We start from the raw sequence: 21510 nt of genomic DNA on the forward strand, positions 1-21510 counted from the left end.
ATATAACAATAACAAATGTGTCTTCAATGCCATAAAGTTCCAATATGCCACCGTGTATGAAGCAGTCATCCCACTCCAGAAGCTGAGAAGCGGTCTGGATGCCGTAAGCTACAAGATAGCACCCAGAGCTTGAGCAAAGTCAATCCATTCTGCTGCAGATCACAGCGGCTCAGACTGTTTGGGGTTGCGTGGGCTAGATTAATCGAATCTGTCTGGTACAATAGGCCAGTATAGTGTACCTTCTTAGGTCCGTTTACAGGACAACTCTTCTCCCTCCTAGTCGCTATCTGATCACTGTGGCTCCAAAGGCTGGGACTGTTATCAGGATGTATTAGGAGGCCGGTTCCACCGACCTGATTGCCGCTTGACAAAAGCTCCACCAAGCATCCCTCGATCTGCATAACAGGAACCGAGCCATCAGAGGTAGATTCATCCTCAAGTAGTAAAGTATTTTGCTGCTCCATTATCTCTAGATCTCGGGTAAGCTGGTTTTCAAAATCGCCAGCGATGGGAGGGCATGTATTTGTGGCGTGTTGAGACTCTGTACTCTGTGTACAGCTAACAATTGTCTCCGCCATTTTAACTGCATTGCTGTCTCCTGCGCCTATGGTGGACCTGATCACATGTGTAAGATCTTGAAAGTTGTTAGAAATCTGCCGATCCAGTCTGCCAAGTAGTGCCTTTATTAGTAGATATTCTCCCTCCATATTCAGAGTAGTGCGGGTTCAAAATAGTATGAAGAGCTCTATTTTAGGTCCTCAGTAGCGCTTTCCATGAGCTAAATTAGTTCATCTGAGAGTTTGGTATATCAAGTGTCCATATTCAGAGTCACCTCACATTAAGGTATCATTATAAAATAAGTCTGAGCTAAATTGGCTTAACACTTCAGGTATAATTAGGCGTTTATAGAAAAATATTTAGAGAGCTCCCAAAAGTGCGACCCTCCATGTCTGCTGCGTGGCCACGCCCCCACAAAATTCAACTTTTGACGGTCTCTAGCCTTTGATAACTAAGGAGAATCAGCCTCGCCACAAATACGCTGCGGAATTCCAGCGTATTTGAGGTTGACGGCTTGATAACTACCCCCCATAGAATGAGGTTTAACCATTTACTTGTCTCTTTCAGCAAATGTCTAGTTTTATATAAACAGATATGTAGCAGGTCATAGCCTTGACAATACTTTTAAAGTGACGGTGTAGCACTTTAAACATAACTGACGTAGACGACAGTTTAGCAGTTTGCTGATTTTACAGAGACTTTCAAAGTCACTAGCAGAGCAATTAAAGTTTATTACATATAGACATTTTAGCTAGGTTATGTAAACGTTTAACCCTCATTTTAATTTCATGGAGTTTATGTGATTTTCGTATACCAAAATGCATTATATCATTTTCTTTTTCTTTCTTTAAAAGTATTTTTTCATCTTATTATTAATCATATATTTATAATATTGACATTTCATAATGTTAATTATTTATAGGTGATTCGGGTTACATGTGCCGGAATTGGCTCATTACGCCTCTACATAACCCCACCGACGAGGCACAGGAGCGCTACAATCGGGTGCACAACCGAACTAGAGCTGTAGTTGAATGGATGTTTGGGCTCCTCAAAATTCGCTTTCGATGTCTGGATAGGTCTGGAGGAGCCCTCCAATACAGCCCTAGGAAGGTGGCGTAGATCATTATAGCCTGCAGCGTGCTTCATAACACAGCTCAACAGGCAGCAATGCTGCAGGACTTCCAGGTGCCCCCAGCCCTCCAAAGAGATGAGGAGGATGGTGAAGTCATAGAGGGGCCATTCCGGGATGAGGGGGTCAATGTCAGAGACAACATCATTAACAACCACTTCAGAAGGTAAATACTATAAGTTATATAGGAGCATTGCGAAAATGTGACACTTTTAATAAAATGAAAGTAGAATCATGTGAATATGTTAGGATTATTCAAGAAATTACTATATCAAAATCTAATATATATTTTATAATCATAGGTAATTTATACATCATATGTCTCTGGCATTAGCTTCTGTGATGACTTCGCCACCTGATTTTTAAAGACAACATCAGATGGTAAGTATACACAATGTATGGACCATGACGGGGTGGGGGGGGTTGGGTCACTGATCCATCACATGGCACACAATTAGTTTACATGTATTATTCATTTTAGACATTATTAGATTTTAGATAGTCTTAAAGTGATGAATGCCACAGATAGCAGATAAAGGGATACACTAAAGCACATCAAATTGACTAAGTCATACATCAGAGGTTGAGTATGCACAATGTATGTGACACTCCCCTTCACACTTGACTGTTATAACATAACATAAAAGAGGCTACATACGCTTATTAAACTATTGCTAAGAAATAGTTAGTGTTAGGGGGAGGGATGCAGAACGGTGTACCACTTTATTAGATATTTGATTTACACTTTATTTTCGATTAGGGAGATTTACTTCATCTACAGAATGAAAGTGAAGAATACCAATGTGATCATGTCTGTGGCATTGTCTTTCAGCTGTGCTGACTTCTACAACATCTAAAGATACCTTCACATGGTAAGTGTACACAATGTTTAGAAAAGACTGGGGGAGGCAAGATACATCCTATGGGAAACACTTATGTTTCCTCTCATTTATTTTAGATGGTATTTCACAATTCTCTATTTTGAAAGTGATGAATAAGACACATAATGCAGATAAACTGAAATTTGGACTAGAATCGACCTTTAAAGATCATACATCAGGTTAGTTTGGATAATGCATGCTATTGAGAAGAATCATAGGAGGAATAATGGTATAATTATTGATAAATAAATTGAATGTGTCTAACAATCAGTTTTCACAATGTCCTATTTTATTAATTATTTATTGCATATACATTCCCCCTACTTTGTGCTATAGAGGACTCAGATTGTGACCGATCATACAGATAAAGGGATACATTTCATCTGAAATAATTTCATAGGTGACATTTACGTATTTTAGTTTTTGAAGGGACATGAAATATTACATTCGGTTATGTCTCTCCTACAATTGAATAATTAATGAATATTTGCCCAAAATAGGATATTAGACAGTCATTTGTCAACTTTTGATTAGCCAATTTAAAGTGATTTCTTTAAAATTATGTATATATAGATATTCAGTCTGAACCTGGCTTTAATATCAGAACAAACACTAAAGTTTATAGCATAGACAGAAGATGACTTTAGAATTATTATACTTACAGATACAAATGTTTTAATGTGTTATGAAATTCTTGCTTTCATATTCTAATTATTTGTATTCTTTTTTCTTACAGATTAAGTTTGCTGAATTCACAAAAGAATTTTTTTAAATAAATCTCTTTACATACTAAAATGTTTTTGTCATATATTTAAATACATCTTTTAAAATTAAATAATATATATATATATATATATATATATATATATATATATATATATATATATATATATATATATATATATATATATATATATATATATATATATATATATATATATTTATAATCTATCCATCCAAGTAAGACACTAACAAACACACCCTTCTAATATTAGAAGGAAAGAAAAGAATAGTCCCATAACTGGTTGTTAAATGGTCAATTTTACAAGCACATGCCTGGTATTATATATAATTTACTTTAAAATATCAACACAGCTCTGCCAGATAATGATTGTTAAAGTCTTGTATTTTACCAAAGTGAAGGTAGAGTTAGATACAGCCATATAATGAATTTTGGTTGTGTGATTTAGAGATGTACAATTCAGAAAATGTTAATTAAGGGTTAATGGCGAGGCTTTGCAGTACAATTTAGACGTTAAACTAATATCTGTACAATATGTTGTCTACATAACAACTTTTGTTATGTCACTTTTAAGAAATGTGTAGGGTGAACTTGCTAGATTAAAGTTATAGTCTAGCTTAATTTTCTATTCTCATTCTAATATCTATCATTCAGGTTTGTAGAAAATTGTAAGATATTTTTAAAATAAATATAGCTTAGTTATTATGTTATCGTTAGTTGCAAGATAACATAGGTAGATTAAATGATCTTTAAAGAAAACATTTTAGATAAGTTTGTTTTCACATTTAGACAGAGCTAGATTTTGTATGCCATATTGATGAGTGTTCACTCTAGTGGAGTCATTTAAAGGGACAGTTAACTCATATTTTTCTCAAATTCAATTTGTTCACAATTATCCACTTTACCTGCTGTAGTGTATTAAATTGTTTACAAGTATTTCCATTACCCTTATTTTTTGCTTTTTTAATAGTTGATTTAGCCTGTGGTATCTCCACCTATTCAGAAAATCGTTGGCTTTAAGGCCAAGCTGTGTAAACACAGTTGTCATAAGAAATTACACTCCCAGTGGGGTATAGAAGAGATAAGGTAATACAACGTTAATTTTCAAGTATTGGTAATTGGTTTACAGACAGATATAAGATAAAGAAGCATGTATATGTGCACAATGTGATAAAGTAATGAGATCAGATTATATCTCCAAGCTCAAAACATTGTATTTGGTTGTGGCTTCAAAACACAAAATCAGATAATTCATATACACAAATAAACCTTAAAAAGCAAATCTCATACATTTTATACCTTGCTGCTGATAAAAAAGAGTAATTGGAAACACATTAAGGGACAAAAATATTATAGTATACTGTCCCTTTAAGAGTCTGTACTGATTCATTAACAAGCTCCGTCAAATGAGGGAGATAAGTGGCCAGTTCACATAGGCTTACATACAAGGTCCTCACACAGGGCAAATGTATATTGATATAACAGGGTCGAGAATGCCAAAATGTACAATGGCTAATAAAGTAAATATCTATTTGATGGAGACTGACCCTTTAAATGTATATAACCTTTGACGATGTCTTGACTAATATATTTAAATGTATTCCTATATTGATATGACTGCATCTAAATCTTATTTTCTTTAAACATTACCTATGCATATTTACTATTAGAATAGTGTGTATTACATGCATTCATCAATGAAAAGAACAATATTCTAAAAGTAAATATGTTAACTATTTAGTTCTTGTTGTTAATCGCTTGTGATGGCTATTTCCTTTGTACTGAAAGGGACATGCAACCCAAAGTTCATCTTCAATAATTTGACTTAGAAAATTTTAAGAAATCAAACATTTACCTTTGATAATCACATTTGGTTCATTCTCTTGGTATCCTAAGTTGAGAAACCGATCTACATAGGCTCATGAGCAGCAAAGCATTACTGGGAGCAAGCTGCGTATTTGTCAGTGGCCAACAATGCATAGTTGCAATGGTTAGCCAGATGTCCTCAGATACTTCACAGTATTGCATATCTGCTCCTTAAAAATAAAATACACCATGAGAATGAAATTTAAAAATTAAGTTTATGTGAATATTTAATAGAAATACATGCTCTATTTGATTTTTTGTAAATATTGACAACAAAATGTTTTTAAAAACAAATTATGTCCCTTTAATTTATCAAAGTAATGTCTATTTTAAATTCAAATAACACATTTCACCATTAGTAAAATATAGCGTGGTAAACGTATCTTTCATCACGAGATTTGCAATTTATGAAAAGTCAAATATAATTTCACACACGGTCACTTAGCACACAATCGATGTGCATTGTTGGAATTGTAAATAAATTAAAAAAAGAAGCACTGTCAATACTTGACAATGAGTCACAATATTTATTTAAGAACAAAAAAATACATACAATATTAACATTATGGCTTCTAAGAAATGATCAAATGCAAGGAATGGCCCAGCACTTACTGCCAAATATCAAGGTGCACGCTGTCAGGATCCTGCACCAATCCCAAACAACTTCTGTGAATCAAAAAGCAGCAGCACCGCTAGATATGCATCAAAATCCTTTTATTGGTGAGAAATCATATAAAACAACAACAACGACGTTTCGGTCACAAACTGACCTTAATCATGTTATACAACTGAGTATTCTTAGCCACATTTTACACCCTTACATAGGGGAGGGACCTGTTACCGGTCCAGGGGATACATATTTTGTAGTTTCACAAAAGGTTACAATACCCCCACTAGTGGACACATGAATAACCATCTTCTTTATACATTCTAACCTGAAAAGCACATATCAAAAAGACATATTCAATTTCATAAATACAAATCCAATAATTTCATAAAAACAATTATCATCATACAAGATAGCAAATAGTGATTATGCAAAAATTAAGCATGAATTATCATCACAGTAGGGAAAAATGTTTTTTAGTTAGCACATACATATATTGTATTTATAAGGTGACATTCCAATCAATCTCTTTATTCATCCCAAGAGGGATGAGGGACTGGAGGGTATAGATCCAAAATTTTTCCCTAGATTTTAAGATTTTTTGTCTATCTCCACCCCTTCTTGGTTTCCTAACCTGCTCAATAACTTGAAATCTAAGTTGTGAAATAGTGTGACCTGCTTGCAGAAAATGGTTAGACACAGGAGCATCCCTATTATTACAACGAATGTTGGATTTGTGCTCATTCATCCTGTCCCTGATCCTACGTGTCGACTCACCAATATATATCTTTGAGCATGGGCACTTAATCAAATATATCACAAAATCTGAATTACAGGTAAAGAAGCCTGAGATCTTAAATTTTCTTCCAGTTAATGGTTGAACAAAACAATCACCTTTAATAACATTATTGCAATTGCAACATCCAAGGCATGGAAAACAACCAAATTTAGGGGTGGAAATAAAGGTCTGTCTCATACCCTTTTCTGAGCCCATATCAGCTCTTACCAATGTATCCTTTAAATTCTTACATCTCTTATAGGCCGACATAGGTGGTTCCTCAAATTCTTTAATATGGGGATTTAAATCCTTCACAATAGGCCAATGTTTCCTAATGATCCTAAGGACTTCATTGCTAAGGGGATTATATTTGGAGACAAAGACCAATCTGTTGTTCTCTTTATTCTTATTTCCCCTCCTTGTCCCTTTAAGGATAGATTCTCTAGAGATCATATCAACCTCCCTAATTTGCTGCTGAACAAGTTGCTCAGGGAAACCTCTTTCCAGAAAACAATCTCCCTTCTCCTGTAATCTGACTTTTCCTACTGCTTCATCTGACACAATTTTCTTTACTCTAAGAAGTTGACTCCTAGTTAAACTCTTAATTAGCGATGGAGGGTGTGCTCTTTCATATCTCAATAGACTATTTCTGTCACTTTCTTTCCTATAGAGGTCTATTTTTAAGCTCCTTTCATTTTTAATGACAGAGGTATCTAAAAATGCCACTGACTCCTCACTATGTGTAAGTGTAAATTTAGTATGTCTCGTAGAGACATTCAGATCAGCCACAAACTCCAATAAGGAGTCAATGTCACCCTCCCATATGCCAAAAATATCATCTATATATCTAAACCAACATAATCCATACTGTTGAAACATCTTGTTGGTATATATAAACTTCTCCATATACATAATAATGAATATATTGGCATATGTGGGGGCGACATTCGACCCCATAGCTTTACCTTGTCGTTGAATATAGAACTGATCCTGGAAAAGAAAATAGTTAAAATAAAGGATAAGTTGTAATAATTCCATTGCAAATTCACATTGAATATTTGATATTATACCACTGTATTTAACAGCCTGTCTCATGGTTTCCAACCCACTATTATGGGTAATGGACGTATAAAGGCTATTAACATCCAATGTATATAAAATAAACTTGTCACTTTGTATAACCACATTCTCAAGCTTAATCAAGAAATCTCCAGTATCCTTGATATATGATAATGATTCAGTAGCAACAGGTCTTAACAATTTATCAAGATATATAGAAACATTTATAAGGATAGAATAACTACTAGCCACAATAGGACGACCTGGAGGGGTTTTTATAATTTTTATGTATTTTAGGAAACGTGTAAAAAACAGGTATAGAAAAACTACTTTGAACTAAGAATTTTTGTTCTTTTCCAGAAATTATCCCATTACACATTGCCTTAAAAATACATTTATCAAGTTCCTTTTTAACTTCAAACGAGGGGTCTCTATCTAATGGCATATATACATCTCTATCCTGTAATTGTGCTTTTATCTCTTGTACATAGTAGCTTCTATCCAAAATAACTGTGGCTCCGCCCTTATCAGCCGGCTTACATATAATTTGTTTATTAGTTTTTAAGTCCAGTAGGGCTTTGTCCTCCAGCTTTTCAAAATTACCATGTACATAAATCTTACTTTTGTGAGACCTTCTATTTTGTTTCAACATTTCAATATCTTTTAAGACCAGTTGTATAAAGGTATCAATACTGTTGTTACTTATACTGGGATTAAAACCACTTTTTACTCTAAGATCAAGTTTACTCAGTGACAATACATCAGCCTCCCTCTGAATATTCACATTTCCACTTATATCGGGTCTAGCCCCAAAATACGTTTTCAGTTTCACATAACGAAAAATGAATGTAAGTCTTTTTTTAACTGAAAAAAGTCACATTTCGGCTGAGGACAAAAAGGGTAATCCCTTATTAATAACCCTTCTTTCCACATCAGTCAATGCGTACTGTGAAATATTTACCACTAAGTCGGCTTGGTCTTGTTGCGGGTCACCCTTTGGGATCTTTATTCCTTCTGTTCCGGAGCCAAAACGTTTGTGGTGATGCTTCCGACTGCCCCTGTGCCTCCTTCTGAGTCCCCGGATGAGTCATTGGTTGATGAAGTAGAGCTTGTGTTGGTGTCGCGTATGCGATGTTGTCTCCGCCAATTCACTGCTCCCTGTCACCTCCTATCATCGTGTGCATCTCTGGACCATCTGTACACAGTTCCATTATGATAGTCTTCTTCATCCCTTAGGAATTTCTGGCGCTTACGGGCTCCTATGATCTTTTGTAGCTCCCCAATACTTGCATTAACGGACGTCAGCAATTTCCCATTTCATCTGTGGGCATCATGGATTTCAGAGCTCCCTCTAGGCATATAATCTCCTCTTTCTGTTTATCCAGGTCCCGCTGCAGGAACTCTATGGTCAAAACAAGGAGGTCAAAGGAGCATTTATTCAAAATGTGAGTAAAATTTTCACAATACTCCGTATTATCCCACATCAGTGTTGGCATCACATTCATACGAAGGCCCCTTGGTATCCCCCGGACCCTGTGGTATTCTGCTATGGTTGTGGCATGCAGTTCGAAGGCCAAATTCTTCTTTTTTAGTTTTTCATACTCTTTAGTGGATGTTTCTGTAGGTGGAGTCTGGAGGAAGTTCCTTGAGCCCCGTACCAGGATGGTAATTCTGGCAGCCTCCAGGTCACTATATGTAAAAGTCTGAGGTTCAGTCTTATCTGTTGTATTCTCCATAATGTATAGGCAGATTTCAAAAGTGCAAGTAGCCAGGTGCAGCAAACTTGAATCAAATGCAAGGAATGGCACAGCACTTACTGTAAAATATCAAGGTGCACACTGTCAGGATCCTGCACCAATCCCAAACAACTTCAGTGAATCAAAAAGCAGCAGCACCACTAGATATGCATCAAAATCATTTTATTGGTGAGACATCACATAAAACAACAACAACGACGTTTCGGTCACAAACTGACTTTAATCATGTTATACAACTGAGTATTCTTAGCCACATGTTATACCCTCACATAGGGGAGGGATCTGTTACCTGTCCAGGTGATACATATTTTGTAGTTTCACAAAAGGTTACAATACCCCCTCTAGTGGACACCGGAATAACCATCTTCTTTATACATTCTACATTCTAACCTCCCCTATGTGAGGATATAAAATGTGGCTAAGAATACTCAGTTGTTAACATGATTAAGGTCAGTTTGTGACCAAAACGTCGTTGTTGTTGTTTTATGTGATGTCTCACCAATAAAAGGATTTTGATGCATATCTAGCGGTGCTGCTGCTTTTTGATTCTAAGAAATTAAAAATGCATTGAACAATGTTACACATCTATTGATCAATATTAAACTTTGAAATGTTTCAATAAACATTTCCTAATGTGACTGGATAATATTTACTTTCTGATTATTAAATAAAATATATTTCAATTGTCAAATGTAAACAAAATTGCTTAATATTTAATGGATGCCGTATATTATACATGCGTCACATACGCATTCCATTCTCATAAATTCTAAAGAAAAGTCTACATGCCAAATGTAGTGATAGCACCCCTAGGAGGTATGTGTATGTAAGTTACAAAGATATGAATGCATGAAACATTAAGTAACGGCCAATCAGAGTCCATCACACAAACATGACTTGAGTCAGTATGGCCTCACAGACATGCTAACAAAATTACATTATTTTATCCAATCAGATGTACAGATACCATGTCCCATGGTGTATCTCATGTTTACTTCCCCATATAAAAGTCCATTACACATAGCCATTTTTGTCAGTTCTCTAAAGCCTGTTTGTCAAGATGTCTACTCCCAGGTTCACCAGAGAGGAAAGTGCTGCCCTGGTGTACGCATTGTCTATGAATAAGCACCACCAGGTGGCGCGAAACACGTCAGACTTTCGTGTTTGTTTGTCTACCTGCCTTTCCTTGGCTCTGACTATGTGCTTACAGCATTTTTGTTGCTGTGATTTCTTAATATTTTCATACCAATAAACTTGGATTTTTTATTAATGGTATCTCTGTGCAGTGCCTGCTCTTCTGTTCTTTTGCATACTAGCTTGTGTTGCCTGATTCCACCACTGCTACAGCATTCCGTTGCTATTGGAGGACTTTGGATGACCTTCTGGCGGGTATACTTCCACTTTTGGGAAGGGCGAGAATCGGATGCTGCCTGGGCCGATGCATATTATGTGGTCCAGAGGACAGCATTGCACATGTGCAGGAGATTCAAGGATATAAGGTTGCGTCTGTGGAATAAAGTCCACCTCATGAAGGAGTGGACTCGTGCCCATCAGAGAGGTGAGGATCCGGGCCCACCCCCACGAAAACTTGTCCTCAGAGATCATGAGAAGACTTTATGAGCATTCCTCAGACTCTGATTCCCCGTGCATTTGCATCCCCAAAGTCCTCTACCCCCTCCCAGCCCCCTGCTGATGCCCATGAAACTCTCAACCTGGAGGCCAATGCACCTCCAATCGGTGACCTGGGAGAAAGCGGGACAGAGGCTAACCAAGGTAAAAATCAGACTTCATATAATATTTTAATATTTGAGTATATATTTAAGCAATGTTTATGCAGCCATATTTTCAAAATATTTAGAATTCACAACAGATGTTAACTAGGATGGTATACATATGAATAAAAATAAGTAAAATGCCTTATTACAAAAGATGCATGTAAGGATGAATCAATAAATATAAACATATATAAACATACATAAACTTATTAACATAGGATAAAAGGATATATGAATAAAAATTCTCCCAATAGGTATAGGTAATATCCTTTTAACAGGTCTATATCCAAACAGTCAGAGTGAGTTGATGCCCCTTTAAAACACGGTCCTGGTAACCGGAACAAGCTATATAGAAACAAGAAGGGGATACAGAGGCACACGCTACTCTAAGCATAGTAAGTTTGGACAGAATAACACAAATTTATTTAAGACAAATAAAAACTCACATATCCAGACCTCAAACAATTATGAGGTATGCAAAAGGAACATCAAACAAAAAGCACATCAGTGATTATCACGACTCTTGCTTAGTACTGAAAGTGTCCCATACAAAAGTTATCCTATATATTACCACTGGTGCAGGTTTCCAAACTAGGAATGTCTCTGCTGGGCACTGGAATTTAGTCAATATCAGGCTGAGTCTCACAAGCACTGAATGTTCATAAAATCCAAAAAGGCTTAATGAACAAGTGTCACACTAAAACTCACAGCTGTTCACAGAGATTCCGGACAGATAGTCAGAACAGATGAGTGTGACGCGTAGATGGTGGGCGTGGCCTAACGTGTTTCGTATGTAACTTCCTACTTCGTCAGAGGCATGCCCACTGTTACTACAACCCATCTATATAAAGAAATAAAATCCATCCCAAGTGACTGGTACTCATCTAATCCTGCGGGAGCATATCTGTCGTATTAAGTGTATTAAGGTTATTTACTAAAAATATATCTGCTATAAAAAATGTAATAAAAAAATAAAAAAACTGTCTATTGTACTATAACCATGAAGTGCTAGTTTGCAATATTAATGCATAAATATATATACACACGCTCTTTATAGTGCAATATCTACAGATGTAATTTAGTGTATGCTTTAATAAATAAGACAAATTAAATGTATTGTTTAAATCTTATAAATACATTCATACCCCAAAAACCTATGTGTGTATAAAATGGCATGCCAATATAATCTTTGTATGCTAATGTCTCTCATAAAGTATATAATTTTTATTTCAAAGTGAGACATAACCCCACTAAATGTATATTTTTATTGTTGCTTCTTATTTCTTTTTTTATTTACAACAAATCATATTGAGTGATTAAAATTTCCTTAATTAATATTTCAAAAATATAAGGTAAATAATTAAATATTCCTAGTGAATTCATCTACTCATAGGATTACGTGCATACATATATACACACAGTTATCTACTAAAAAGTTATCAATTAACATGAGCTGGGGGATATAAAATTAGTTAAGACCTCTATCAAGAAGGCTGCCAAATCAATTTTCCTATTCATCCATATTGATTCAAGACTACCTAGGGTGCGTATCCAAATACGTTTCTCTACGTCTGAGGGTTAATAGCCTATTTCCTCCCCTACTGTCCAATTTTATTAAATCTATAGCTTTTACCTTTAAACTACTGGGGTCCTGATTATGTACTATGGTAAAATGGGCCTATACCCCATGTGTCAAAATTCTCTTTTTAGTTTATTAAGTGTTTGCGATAGCGAGTTTTTAGGCTTTGTTTAGTCCTTCCAATGTATATCTTTCCACATGAACATGACAAGTGGTACACAACTGTAATGTCCCTTTAAGAAATTCCACTCAATTCCCCCTGCCTATAAAACCACTCCCCTTTCTTCACATCATTGCTTGATTATTTTGTGCTTAGCCTGTTGTGTTCAACTTGTCCATATCAGCCACTTTCAAGTCTGACCTCCAATTCAAGTGCTTATTTTATTTAAGCAATCTCTATAGTTAATTACTGCTGTGTTACCTTGTGTTACCTTGCTAACTTTTTCAACTGTGAAGGATTCTTACTTTGGAACCTGCTTCTCTGCTTCAAGCAGCTCAACATAACTGGATCTTTTTCCTTTTGGATTCCTACGCCGCATCAAGTTCCAGCCGCAAGGATCACTTCCTCATTTCTGCTCACTTGCCAGTCACACTGTCTGCAAAGCTCTCATCTGTTCCTCCCAGACCTAACAGCAAACTCTAATTCCTACTAAGTTGTAAGTAGATTGTTATCTAAACATTGTTCACTGCTCTGAAAACCGGATCCAGTCCTTTCTTCATCTGCAACTAAGGTACAAACATTCATTAACTATGTATGCCATATCCTCCACCTTTTACAGGCATAACAAGCTGTTATAACCTATCTGTTTGCTTAAAGAGACAGTAAACCTAAAAATAATGTTATATAATTCTGCACTATGGTGCTATAGCCATAAAACCCTTTTTTCACTTTTAATATTTAAAAAACATACCGCTTTTACAGACCCGCTCTCTGCTCTCTGCTGAGCGGGTCTGTTTTTTTTAGTCAGCGCATCGGGCCACTATGTGCAGAATTATATAACATTATTTTTTAGGTTTACTGTCCCTTTAAGCTGCATATTTAATCCATTGACTCTGTAATCACTTATGAACTCTCTTATTGACCAAGTGATATTCATTACCTGTGACTCTTAACCTAACAACTCCTGTTTATAGTGGCATGAGATTTCTAAAGGCACATATTGTGATATTAACTATATCTTGTCTGCTATCCATTATGTCTTATTAACTTGCTGGTACAGTTTTTACCAGTTGTTACAGAATAACATTCTGCATTCTTGTCCAGCTACATGTACAGCCTTACATAATAATCAAGCCTATAAAGTTAAAGTTATATAGCATAATGGATCCACAGGCAGTTAAAACAGAGTTTGACACTCTCAATCAGAAAGTTGATTTCCTAGCAAGAGGGCTCACAGAACTTCAGGCAGAAAATGCTGCACTGAAAAATGTACTTAAAGATATTGTTGCCCCAAAATCTCCAGACCCTCCAGAACCTTTAATTAACCCACCTGCTGTTTTTTCTGGTAAAAGATCTGACTTCAGAGGTTTTAAAAACACCTGTTACCTACTGTTTTCAATGAAGCCAAGAACTTACTGCACAGAGAAAATAAAGGTTTGCACTGCCATATCCTATCTTGCAGGTGAACCCAGGGCGTGGGCTAACTGTTTTTTTGAGACACAAAGTCAGTTGTTAGACTCACTAGATCAATTTTTTGCTGCAATGGCATCCCTTTATGAAGACAGCAATACTCAAATAAACGCAGAGACAAGATTAAGAGCATTAAAACAAGGAAAACGTCCGGTGGAGGACTTTATAACAGAGTTCCAAATGTGGGCCACAGACACATTATGGAACGATATCACCTTGAGAAACCAGTTCAGACTGGGACTTAATGACACACTAAAGGATGAAATATCCAGACTTGATATGCCAGACACTCTGACTAGACTTATTAAATTAACAACTACACTGGACCACAGACTTAGGGAACGCCGTTCAGAAAGACTGACTACAGAGTCCACTTTAAAGAGACCCTCACCTATTTACACAGAAAGAGCATCCCATTTCCCCACACCAATGGAGATTGGTGTAAAGCCCCACTAACCTCAGAGGAAAAAAATAGAAGACGCATCTCCAATTTGTGCCTCTATTGTGCCAGTAGAGACCACCCAGTAGCAACATGTCCCATACTACAGAGATCAAGGAAGGGTAAGCCATTACATTTATGCAATACCTCCCTATATAACCACAACAATGCACTCACACTGATTTTATCTTTACAGTGGGATCGACTTCAAATCAAGACTGAGGCCATTGTTGATTCAGGGGCATATGGGTGTTTTATGGATGCCACTTTTGTTAGTGCTAATAAAATACCATGTGTTACAAAGCAAAAACCTCTGTTTATTAAAGTAATAGATGGTTCATTGATTCATAGTGGTCCTATAAAACAACACACCATACCGTTATTAATAACTACTACTGATCACACAGAATATCAAAGTTTTGATATAATACCCTTAGCACTACATACCATCATCTTAGGTTTTCCCTGGTTAGTCAAACACAATCCTACTATAGATTGGAAACACTCAAAGATAACATTCCCCTCCTTATTTTGTAAAACCACTTGTTTTCAACAACAAACGATAGGAATGTTAGATGTAAGCATACCAACAGAGTATCAGGATTTAAGTGATGTTTTTGATTTAAAGGAAGCAGAGACTCTTCCTCCCCATAGGGATTTTGATTGTCCCATAGATTTGGTACCCGGAGCAGTAGTTACATATGGGAAAATATATCCCCTCTCTCAAGATGAGTTACAGTATCTCAGAGAATATCTAGACGAGAATCTTAGGAAAGGTTTTATAGTATCTGTATCACCCGCAGCTGCCGGAATATTTTTTGTAAAAAATAAAGATCAATCATTAAGGGCCATTATAGATTACAGAGCTCTGAATGCAGTAACTGTAAAAAATCGTTATCCACTCCCACTCATCCCTGAACTTTTAGAACGTCTCAATGGTGCAACTATTTTCACCAAATTAGATCTGAAGGGGGCATATAATTTGATAAGAATTAAAGATGGGGATAAGTGAAAAACTGCATTCAGGACAAGATATGGCCTGTTTGAGTATAAGGTCATGCCTTTCAGCCTTTGTAATGCCCCTGACACTTTCCAACATTTTATAAATGAGATATTTAAAGACCTCATTGACGTGTGTGTTATAATCTACCTGGATGATAAACATGTTAGGTGAGTTTTGACAAGATTGCGTGAAAACAGGTTATTTGCTAAACTTGAAAAATGACTTTTTCATGTCCATGAGATAAAGTTTCTTGGATACATAGTAACACCAGATCAAATCCGAATGGATCTAGATAAGTTATCTGCGATAAAGGATTGGCCAAGACCCACTAATGTGAAATCCTTACAGAGATTTCTGGGTTTTACAAATTTCTATCGCAAATTTATTCATAATTTTTCAACAATTGTTAAATCCCTAACCAGCTTAACCAGCAAAAATACTAAGTTTACCTGGTCTCCTCATGCAGAGGAAACTTTCCTCTTATTAAAAGATAGATTCATCTCCGCTCCTATATTGAATATATCTGACCATACTTGTCAGTTTATAGTTGAAGCAGATGCCTCAGACACTGGAATTGGGGCAGTTCTTTCTTAAAAGTCTAAATTAGACAATATACAACATCCCATAGCCTATTACTCCAGAACCTTACAACCACCTGAAGCTAATTACTCCATAGGGGACAAGGAATTGTTAGCTGTCAAATCAGCACTAGAAGTATGGAGGCATATATTAGAGGGCACCAAGACTCCTTTTGTAATATATACAGACCATAAAAACCTACAATATTTACGCCAAAGTAAAACTCTCTCCTCCCGTCAAGTGCGATGGAGTTAATTTTTGGACAGGTTTAACTTCCTAATTACTTATAGACCTGGAAGTTTAAACACAAAAGCAGACGCGTTGTCCCGCATCCATGAACAAAGCTTAAGGCCAGATCAAAATATGTATTTAATACCCCCACATAAGATAATAGGTCAGTTAACAACATTTGAGCTTGACATTATCAGAGCACTCCAAACAGATGACCTACCTAACGATAGCCATCTAATAAAAGAAAATACTGGACTTTACACTTATCATAAAAAGTTATACATTCCAAAACAATTACGGAATTTTATCCTAAACCACTACCATGACAACCCATTATCAGGCCATCCAGGTATACATAAAACCAAAGAACTACTTTGCAGGGATTTCTGGTGGCCCAAAATATCAGATTCTGTACAGGATTATATCAATTCCTGGATGTTTGTGCCAGAAATAAAGTTGAAAGAAAGAAACCCATTGGATATCTTAATCCCTTACCCATTCAAGAAATTCCATGGTCACTGATTTCTATGGATTTCATAGTGGAACTACCTTTATTTCAAAACCATAATACCAAGTTGGCCCATTTCGTTCCCTTAAAATCACTTCCCACCACAACAGAGACCGCACAAACTTTCATTAACAACATTGTGCGCTTACATGGCATACCGCGGTCCATCATTACCGATCGCAGTACTCAGCACACCTCTCAATTTTGGAAAACTCTTTGTACCAGTGTACGTATTCAACCAAGACTAACCTCATCTTACCATCCGCAGGCAAATGGTCTCACAGAAAGAGTGAATGGCTTACTTGAGCAATATTTACGTTGTTATATCACTCACCTGCAGGACGATTGGATCTCTCTGCTTCCCTTGGCAGAGTATTCCTACTACAACTCAATTTCATCCTCCACTAAGGTAACACCTTTTTACGTTACTTATGGCTACCATCCTCAATCCATTCTACTATCACCAGCTAGAAGGGCATCCCCTTCAGCTTCAACATACTTAACCAATTTACAAAACACTTTGACTTTACTAAAAGAATATTTAAACACTGCTAAAGCCGGGCAAAAACTTTATTATGATTTGAGACACAGGCCGTGTCTTGATTACAAATTGGGAGATCGAGTCTGGCTTTCCACCAAATACCTGAAACCTGCAGTGCCCTCCAAGAAGCTGGCCAGTCAATTCATTGGTCCTTTCCCCATTGTACGAATTCTGAGTCCGACATCCGTTACCTTGGACTTATCGAGACATTTCAGAATTCACCCCACTTTTCATGTTTCGCTTCTGAAGCCCTATATCTCGAGCACATCAAGTTCATGTCCCCAGGCACCTCCACCCCCCCATTCAGTTGGATGGTCAGGAAGAGTTTGAGCTTGAAACCATCTTAAACTCCAGAATCTCTTGTGGACATCTGGAGTACCTCCTCCGTTGGAAGGGTTATGGTCCTGAGGAAGATTCTTGGGTGCCACGCTCCCGTGTTCATGCTCCTTAGCTGATGAGGGCTTTCCATCTCCTTTATCCTGATAAACCTTCTACTGCATCCTCGGAGAGGATGTCCTGAGTGGGGGGATATGTAATGTCCCTTTAAGACATTCCACTTAATTCCTCCTGCCTATAAAACCACTCCCCTTTCTTCACATCATTGCTTGATTATTTTCTGCTTAGCCTGTTGTGTTCAACTTGTCCACATCAGCCACTTTCAAGTCTGACCTCTAATTCAAGTGATTATTTTATTTAAGCAATCTCAATAGTTAATTACTACTGTGTTACCTTGCTAACGTTTTCAACTGTGAAGGATTCTTACTTTGGAACCTGCTTCTCTGCTTCAAGCAGCTCAGCATAACTTCCTTTTGGATTCCTACACCGCATCAAGTTCCAGCCGCAAGGATCACTTCCTCATTTCTGCTCACTTGCCAGTCACACTGTCTGCAAAGCTCTCATCTGTTCCTCCCAGACCTAACAGCAACCTCTAATTCCTACTAAGTTGTAAGTAGATTGTTATCTAAACATTGTTCACTGCTCTGAAAACCGGATCCAGTCCTTTCTTCATCTGCAACTAAGGTACAAACATTCATTAACTATTTATGCCATATCCTCCACCTTTTACAGGCATAACAAGCTGTTATAACCTATCTGTTTGCTTAAGCTGCATATTTAATCCATTGACTCTGTAATAACTTATGAACTCTCTCTTATTCATTACCTGTGACTCTTAACCTAACAACTCCTGTTTATAGTTGCATGAGATTTCTAAAGGCACAGATTGTGATATTAACTATATCTTGTCTGCTATCCATTATGTCTTATTAACTTGCTGGCACAGTTTTTACCAGTTGTTACAGAATAACATTCTGGTTTCTTTTCCAGCTACATTTACAGCCTTACAACAACATGGGTGGTCTTACAGTTCATTGAAATTTTTATGTCATAAACTCTATTGTTTCTCAGGGAAACAACATTTTGATTTTCCTTGTCTATATGTAAAGAACTCAGGCATCCTTTTCTGCCACATTTATGGAACCACTTTGTTCTCTATTTTAACCAATTTACCTGTTTACTGTCCTCCCTTAGCTTACTGGGTGCTCGAATATTTTTAAAATTCTGATTTTTTCAAGTTTTTTTCTATAATATTTGGTGATGAACAAAGGTTGAGCATCTGGTACTATTTCCTTATCTTTTTTTGTATTTTTTTTTAATAAATGAGTCCTGTTTAAACTCCTGGCTTTAGTATACGCCTTTTGCACCAAAGAGGGATCATAGCCTTTACTGAGAAAACATTCCTTTAATATTATAAAAAGTCTCCAAAGTCTCATGCAGTTTCTTCTGACTCTTTGAAACTGCCCGGATGGGATATTTCTGATCTATTTCTCATGATGTCCACTCCTAGCGTGCAAATAGGCGTTCATGTCAATGTCCTTTCTATAAAGACCTGTCACAATTTCATTGTCTGTATGTGTCAGAGTCAAATCCAAAAAGGTTATACAATATGAATGGTGGCATTCTGTAAATTTTAGATTGAGAAGGTTCCGGTTCACATATGACACAAGATTTTCTATTTCATTCTCTGCACCTTGCTATATGATGAGAATTTCATCTATGAACGGGAACCACTTCACAATATACTTATTGAGAGGATTATTTGAAAAAAATATACAAATCCTCCCACCACCCCATGTACAAGTTAGCAAAATCTGGGGGAAATTCTGTCCCCATGGCAGTACCAGAAGTCTGAAGAAAAAATTCCCCCTCAAATAAAAAATAATTATTTTTTAAAATAAAATCAATACTATCAATTATAAAAGATAGTTGATTAAGATCTATCTAGTTGGTTTTCCTAAAGAAATACTCAACAGCCGAAAGTCCCAGATCATGTGGTATAGCTGTATAAAGTAAAGACACATCTATCATAATCCACATATAGTTTTCTTTCCATTGACACTGGGATAATTGATTATTAATATCTGTGCTATCTCTAACATATGATTGTAGACACGGTACCATCGGTTTTAATATTTTGTCTACAATTATTGTGACAATTTTGTGGTCAGGGAACCTATCCCTGACACTATCGGGCAACCAGGGGATCAATAAGTTGCTTATGGATTTTTGGTAGGTGGTAGAACACCTCAATTTTAGATTCTACCACCTGCAAAAACTCATATTCAGATTTATCCAATATCTCTATATCTCTCTCTGAAGAAATTAGGATGTCATACTGATTTTTAAAGGTTTTTGTTGGATTAGCTTTTAGTTTAGTAAATGTTTTCACGTCACCCAATAATCGGTATGCTTCTTTTAGATAATCCGTCTTATCTCTGTATATGGGACTTGAATACAATTATATAAAGTAATCATGTCACCTCTCAAGGGCCTCATTACTCTTCCTACTTGCATGAAATCTTTTAAGGGTAAGTTTCCGTGAGATTTTTTGGAGGTCTATGAAGAGTTAAAAATCGCTAGGGTTTTGTGCAGGTGCAAAAGAAAAACCTTTCTCCAAAAGCTCCTCCTCTCTAGTGGTTAGAGTTTTGGAGCTGATGTTAAAGATCTTCTGTTTATATTTTTGTTCCCTCACCACTCTTTCCCTTTTCTCCTTTTTTGAGTCGGAGTACTATTCCTCCTTAACATCCTCTTCTTCTTCTCTTACTCCTCTTTTTGGATTTCTCCCTGCTGGGGACTCTCCTACCCCTAAATAATGCTCCTGATTAAATTCTCTAGACTGTTTAAAGTAATGACCAATTTTATTTGGTTGTCCCTCTATCAATTATAAAAGATATACTATCAATTATAAAAGATAGTGGATTAAGATCTATCTAGTTGGTTTTCCTAAATAAATACTCAACAGCCGAAAGTCCCAGATCATGTGGTATAGCTGTATAAAGTAAAGACACATCTATCATAATCCACATATAGTTTTCTTTCCATTGACACTGGGATAATTGATTATTAATATCTGTGCTATCTCTAACATATGATTGTAGACACGGTACCATCGGTTTTAATATTTTGTCTACAATTATTGTGACAATTTTGTGGTCAGGGAACCTATCCCTGACACTATCGGGCAACCAGGGGATCAATAAGTTGCTTATGGATTTTTGGTAGGTGGTAGAACACCTCAATTTTAGATTCTACCACCTGCAAAAACCCATATTCAGATTTATCCAATATCTCTATATCTCTCTCTGAAGAAATTAGGATGTCATACTGATTTTTAAAGGTTTTTGTTGGATTAGCTTTTAGTTTAGTAAATGTTTTCCCGTCACCCAATAATCGGTATGCTTCTTTTAGATAATCCGTCTTATCTCTGTATATGGGACTTGAATACAATTATATAAAGTAATCATGTCACCTCTCAAGGGCCTCATTACTCTTCCTACTTGCATGAA

The sequence above is a fragment of the Bombina bombina genome, chromosome 2, assembly GCF_027579735.1.
Source record: "Bombina bombina isolate aBomBom1 chromosome 2, aBomBom1.pri, whole genome shotgun sequence".
Lineage (NCBI taxonomy): Eukaryota > Metazoa > Chordata > Amphibia > Anura > Bombinatoridae > Bombina > Bombina bombina.